This window comes from Gavialis gangeticus, unplaced genomic scaffold (assembly GCF_001723915.1).
Source record: "Gavialis gangeticus isolate Ggan-Ray unplaced genomic scaffold, GavGan_comp1, whole genome shotgun sequence".
Classification (NCBI taxonomy): Eukaryota; Metazoa; Chordata; order Crocodylia; family Gavialidae; genus Gavialis; species Gavialis gangeticus.
In genome coordinates, this window is record NW_017729031.1 from 24,069,880 (window position 1) to 24,076,921 (window position 7,042).

A 7,042-nucleotide genomic window follows, 5' to 3' on the forward strand; every position below is an offset into this window, starting at 1 on the left:
ATCTAGTGGCCTGTTACAAACTAGTCAGAGGGGACCAGCAGGCATTGGGGGAGTCCCTGTTCCCCCGCGCACTGCCAGGAGTGACTAGGAATAAGGGTCACAAGCTGACAGAGGGTAGATTTAGGCTAGACATCAGGAGGCGCTACTTCACGGTCAGGGCAGCTAGGATCTGGAACCAACTCCCAAGAGAGGTGGTGCAGGCTCCTACCCTGGGGGCTTTAAGAGGAGGCTAGATGTACACCTTGCCGGGGTCGTTTGACCCCAGTGCTCTTTCCTGCCATGGCAGGGGGTCGCACTCGATGATCTGCTCAGGTCCCTTCTGACCCTAGAAACTATGAAACTATGAATAAGTCATGGCAGGCGAAAAGCAGGAGGTAGAGTAATCTGGGGGATACTGACAGGAAGAGATGGGGACCAAAGCCCGGATCCATCACTGGATGTTTTTGCTAAAAGATACAGTTCTGTTACTGGCCGGTACTGTGAATTACACCGCACCAAGTTGTGGTGAAAAATAATGACATCTGCATCCCAGGTCCAAAAGGAGCCCTGATGGAAAAATGCCATAAGATAGTATAGGGATAGCGTCGTTTGTACGAATCGGCAGTCTGCTTTTTCCTCATAGAAGTGGCTATCCCATCTGAGAGGGAAAGTTGTGTCTGACTTTATCAAATTTGCCTTGTTCTGTCTTCTTTAACTGAATATATGCCTCTTGTTTTTCCACATTCTTTGTTGTAACACTTCCTTTGATATCAGACTTCTCTACCTTGGCTCTTCAGGATTAAACAGTCTTATTTTAATGGCCTATCTTTGTCCATTAGAATGACTTTCCTGGAAAAAAAAAATTAAATGGGGTCTGTGTAATTAAATGTTTAGGCCATGGTTTAATTTTTCTGCTGCATGCTATCATTTTGGGAGCAAAATGAAAGACTGTCACTTAAATAACATGCTTCCAATTTCACCTGCTTAAGCTATTCAGAACTAGGTTTCACAGGAAATATAGGAGCAAATCATCAGCAGTGCAGTCATGTTTAGCTGCTCATTAATGAAATCAGTGCTACAAAGCATGAATTTGCCAGAATGAATAAAGCTAAGTAATTGCTAAACTCTCTGCAGAAAATTGGAGAAACTTATTGTGGGGTCTTATTTAGATTGTTAACATTTTACCAGTGTTAGGTCTTACTCCAGAAACAGTTAATATGAACATTTGTCAGACAAGTTATTTTGCAGTATTGTTTAAGCAATTGTGTACATGCTTAGCAATTTTAATCAGGGCATTAACAGAATGAGAGCTCGGGCTACAAAAATAATAAAATGCATATCTGGTTGGGTTTTTCTTAATGTTTAGAGACTTGCACTGAGCAATTTTTTTTTCTCTTGAATTGTCTCAGCCTTTTGTTCTGGTGTAGGCTGTCTATAGCAGCTTAAACTCCTCACTTATATAATTTATAATAATTTTCTTGTTATTTATCTTGCCCTTTTGTCTTTGTTGAATGCTTGCATGTAGTATTTACAAATGCTGAAGACATGAGTGACCTGGTACCTGGGTGTGTTTTTAGGGCAACTTATTGACATGTTTACACACCAGGCCTCGAACAGAAGTGGTTAAGCAATACATGAACAAGCCACTCTTTAAGGGTTCTGAGTCCACACATCAATGTATAATTTCCAGGAAGAAACTCTACCTTTAATATTGCCGGACTGGACTTCAGGTAGTGAGATTAAAGGAGAGAGAAATGTCTTGGTTCCTAATCACAGCTCCCTCTGAAAACCATACCAGAAAACCAGCCTTGCATTATTTCCTTTGAGATTTGAAGGAAATAATCTTGCACAACAGAAAAGAACTTGTAAGATAATGTGTAAATGTACCTTCAGGGCATCCCTTCAGAACATGGTCATGGGAGTTCATTATACGTATGCATTATGCACTGATTCATGCACAATTCCTATTGATGATGCCTGCAATAGGGCATATTTTCTTGTAAATGTTAGGTTTCAGGCCCACCACTCCTGCGATGGCCTCATTCCCACTTCTGTCCTGGGCAAGGGCCTGGCCTCTGTGCTGGACACTGCAGGTGGGAGAGGGGGTGTCAGCTCCTGGGGGCTTTGTGCAACTTAGCTTGGGCAGGCTGGGTGCAACATGGGTGGGGGCTCAGCTCTCTCCTTGGCCCTCCTGATCCAAGTCCGAGCCTCTACCTGCTTTGCAGCCAGCCTGCTTGGGCTGAGCTGTACACAGCCTGCAGGAGCCTCTGCCTCCTATAGTGTCTGGCTTGGAGGCCAGGTGCTTGTCTGGGACACAGATGGGTGGAGCAGAGAAAGCCATGCCAGGCCCTGGGGTCAGACACAGTCCCAGCCTTCCTGTTGTCCTGGGCAGGAGTCCCAGCATGGTCTTCTAAGGGTGCCTGAATCCTGGGCAGGCAGCGAGGTGTCCCACTCCTGCAGGGCTGCATTTCCTGGCCAGCAAACCCTCCCCATGGGAGAGGTGTTGGGGAGCCGCTAGCAAAGGGCCTGCTTGCACTACGCTGCCCCTTGCCCCTGCAGGGAGTACTGGGGGGGCCTGTCCCTTGTGCTTTGACAAAAGCCCTTGTACTTGCCCCCTCTGCTAACTTTATGCACACCAACAGGGACTGCTGCTGCATCATCTTCTTGGTGGTGTCTGGAGGTAGTGTGGTCTCGGCTCCGGCCCACTCAGTAACATAGCGTTAAGGTGCCTTATAGTGTTTACGCATGGGTTAAGGTGCATTAACTAATCACACCTAAATCTGATACTTGCTTTATGTAAGTATTAAATATAGGTGCAGTTAGCCTAAAATTGCCATTTTTAAGGTGCATTAAGGGTGCACATGTGTAGACCCATGCCCTTAATGTGCCTTAAATCACCGTGTGATGCACACAGTGTTTGCTGCTCCTGCCCGTGGAGACCGGTCAGCCCTACATAGGAGTGCAGACTGGACCTTGGGATCCCACTGGCTTAGTTGGTCAGGATGGTGTGGATGGAAGGAGCAGAACTCACACTGTGCGGGCAGCTGCAGACTGCTGCCCCAGTGCTCTGGGGCTAAAGGCTTGATTGAGGACACCTTTAGAGGTGTGGGGAGAAATTAAGTCACTGAATGTATGTTACTACTGCTGTTGATGTTCCTTTACTTTTTTACCTGTTCCCTTCCATTGACTTGTGATCCTAACACCTATGATTTTCCATATAAAAATGGAAATTCCCCCGTGTTTCTTGTGCCAGTTTCTGGGTCTGTGAGGTTGGCAGACCTGGAAGATAGATTATGCAGTGGGAGGGAAGAAAGAAGGCAGTGAAGTAGCTTAGAGAAGTACAGATATGACAAAAGCTCAGGATTGAGCTCTGGCACTGAAGACGGGTATGGATGATGTACATCTTGATATTTCCACCACGCTGAGGTGTTATGCGGAGATTCATCCATATGGAACGGGGGTGCAAAACCCTGCGGCCAATAGGTAAAGGGCTAACTGGTTATGTATTCAGGCAGTAGTAAAGTTTCCTTGAAGGAAAGAAAAGTCCCTGGGGTAGAACTGGGTAAAGGCTTTTTATTGAATTTTGGTTTTTTTTGGAGTGGTGTTAACTCTGGAAGGGTGAAGTTTGGTTTGATGGACAGGTTAGACTTGGGCACTGTTGGTGAGGAAGATTTACATGACAATAATAGCAGGTGATAAGACTCCATTAAGTTAACCATGTGCCTACTCCTCCTCTTACTGTCACATGAGGTGATCTTAGGTTTTCGTTAGGACTTGTATCACTTCTGGCCTCAGAGCTTTGGGAGTTGAATCCCCATCACATACTAATCTCCCGTCTTCTGTATGAGAGCAGCATGCATTACTAATGTCTTGCTCCAGAGCAGCCAAGTCATTAATTCTCTGATTAAGAGTAATTCTTACAAAAAGATTGTAAACTGTGCATTACTTCAAACATAAATCTATTGCCACTGCACTAAATTGGGTAGAAATGGGAGAAATGGCCAAATTAAGATCATACCTTGCTAACAGGCTGGTTAGATAGACAGATCATAATTTTTGAACAGCCCAGAACAGATCTGTAACATTTATAGTTTCAGAAATGCCTGCATTATCTATTGCTTAATCAGTAGTTGTGTAAGAAATCACTCTGGTTATCAGAGCATAGGAAACAGCTTTACTGCTTCCATTAAGTAGTACGATAATGCTATAGCGATGCATTATCTTCATAAATCATTTGTATGGGTTATATATTTGTCAGGTTTCACACAGATTGTGTAATTATCACATAATTTTATTTCAAGGGTTCATAGCAGAGAATTAGATATGACATTTTGTAATATAAACAGTGCAATTGACTTCATATTGCAGTTAGCCATAAATGTTTAAAGAACTTGGCTCTAAAAGGTTTTTCTACCACTATTTGACATTTACTGCTCTTTCAAGTTCTTAGAATTTGTATTGTATAGGTGGCATATAGAAGAACATCTTCTCATGTGTTGGGTCACTTTTATGACTTGTTTTGTGCATTATGAGGCATATGTAAACGTTGTGTGTTATGCTACATCTAAAAATGTATTTAATTTCATAACATTTTCATGCCAAAAAAACCACGAGAGGAAGTAATGAAAACTGAAAGACTTATTCTTTAAAACATGAATACATATTATTACAAGGGAGATGAGTCTCTTAAATTCATGGTTTTGAAACTGCTATAGTGACTGAGCAAAACTTTAAGACTGCATTGAGAACCTGATAATGGCCTCATTAGTAGCATGCATTGTGCATTTTAAAGACGTACTCAGGTATGTCACAATGTAGAGTTACTATGTATAGGTTATGTGGTACCATATTTACTTGAATCTAAGATGACCCTGGATTTAAGATGACTCCCCATAATTAGATTGCACATAAGGAAAAATTATAATTTGGTATTATTTTTATAAAAACACCTACTGACAAAAAAGTATAGCCATACCACTATGTTATGAATTCAACATTGGCTTCAATTTAATTTAAACATTCATTTAACTTCATCTATATGAGGTTGCGTCTAGAACCTGGTGAGTGCTACTCCTGTCTTAGATCCTACAATTTAGGACTGGTCACTTGCACATGCATCTTCACTCTCACAACCTACACTCTTGTCATCTTCTCCCTCACCTCTCCATAAAACATTGTGTTCAATTCCCTCTGTGGCACTGGATATACAACACTTCTTGAAGACTTTAATAATGGATCCTGAAGATATCTTTCCCCAAGAAGTCAGAATCCATTGGCAAAGTAGTGCTATGGTTGGTGGCTTAATCTTCTCAACAGGTGTAAGCACACGGTTCCCTGTCAGGAGCCAGTCTGAGTCCTGACACTGTAAATGGTCCTTAAAGGACTTATTCACTATGACATCCAGTACTTGGAGTTGAGATGTCATACCAGGAGGTATGACTACAAGATCACAATTCATTGACCATATTTTTTGCTTTCACATCTGGTGCCCTCTGAATGAATCTAAACTAACATTCCTCTTTTCTTTAACAGTGCTCCAGGTCTCCATTTCCACATCTAACTGGTCATTCATCAGTTCACTTGACATCCATCCTTGTTCCTGGCAACTTACCACTGTTTCTGGTGGCAGCTTTTATTTTGGAAGACTTTTGCATTTCAAAATCACATAGGGTGGCAATTTTCTATTATCTACCAATACTGCTAATATCACTATAATTTGCAACTTTTTATTTCCTGTATTTCTCTTAATTATGAATTTTGCACCTTTCTCATGGATGGTGACATTGCTTGGCATGTCAACATAGACTCAGCATTACCTATCTGGCTCAGCAGGTAATCGCGAGTTTGGCATAGCCCAATAATGTACCGCTGGAATTCAACAAGTTTTTCACTGGAATCTGACAGTAACTTTTGGGCAGGTGATGTTCTTCATCTCAGAGCTAAGCCACTATGTCACAACACTCACATATATCACCCACTATTTGCTTTGAATTTTTGAAGGGGAATGTTCAATTCCATCCTTATTTCTAATGTCTTGAGTTGAAGTACTTTGCAGGTGATTGGTATTCCCTCCTTTCTTTTTTCTTGAACAAACTTGAGAACTTGCTTGTTAATTTGAGGAAAGCAACCTTGTTTTGGATGCCCAAATATTTTCTTTGTGGACTTAGCATTCTTGTGTTTTCCTTTTAATTGTTTCTTTTGATGCACATTTGCTTCAGCAACATTATACTTGATGCCACTGCTAGGAGTATCACTGAATGCTGGATCCCTCCCCGTTGCTGTCTGAAGCCTTGTCACACATTGGGTCCCTGACCACACGCTGGGTCCCTTGTTGAGTCCATGCATCCCTGGGCGCATGCTGGGTCCATGTCACTGCAGTCAGGTCCTTCCCTGTAGCATGCAGGGTGCCTGGCTGACCCCTGGGGGGTCCCTCCTCCCTGCGTGCTGCCAGCCCCTGTGGGGTCCCTCTCTGCACGCCTGGCCAGTCCCTCCCCACACCATGCTGGGTACCTGGCAGGCAGGTGATCAGGTCACTCCCAGCTTCTGCCTGGCTGGTGGGTGCTGAGCCAACTCAGCACACGCAGGCCAGGCTCCTGGCATGCAGCTTGAAATGACCCAGTGGGCACTGGCCAGACACTGTCCCTGCAGCATATGGGGTTTCTGGCCAGCAAATGTTGGGTCATTCTGAGCTGCTGCTCAAGTGGAAGGTGCTGGAGCAACCCGGCACACAGAGGGACCCACCCCGGCTGCCAGCAGGTGCCGAGTTGCTCTAGCACTTGCTTCTGAGGCAGCAGGTGCTGGCCAGAAACCCTGCACGCTGTGGGGACCATGCCTGGCTGGTGCCTGCGGGGTCAGTTTGAGCTGCTTGTGGGGTTTCCATCCAGGGGGTGCCAAACCAACTCGGCATATGATCACAGACAGCAGGTTCGAGTGACTCTGCACCAGCCAGCCAGGAACCCTGTATTCTGAGCGGAGCTCAGGCACCCTCTGCTAGCTGACCATGTGCATTTTCTGGTTTCAGGTAAGACAAGGAGATGCCATCAGGGCAAGGAGTGCAAAGGTA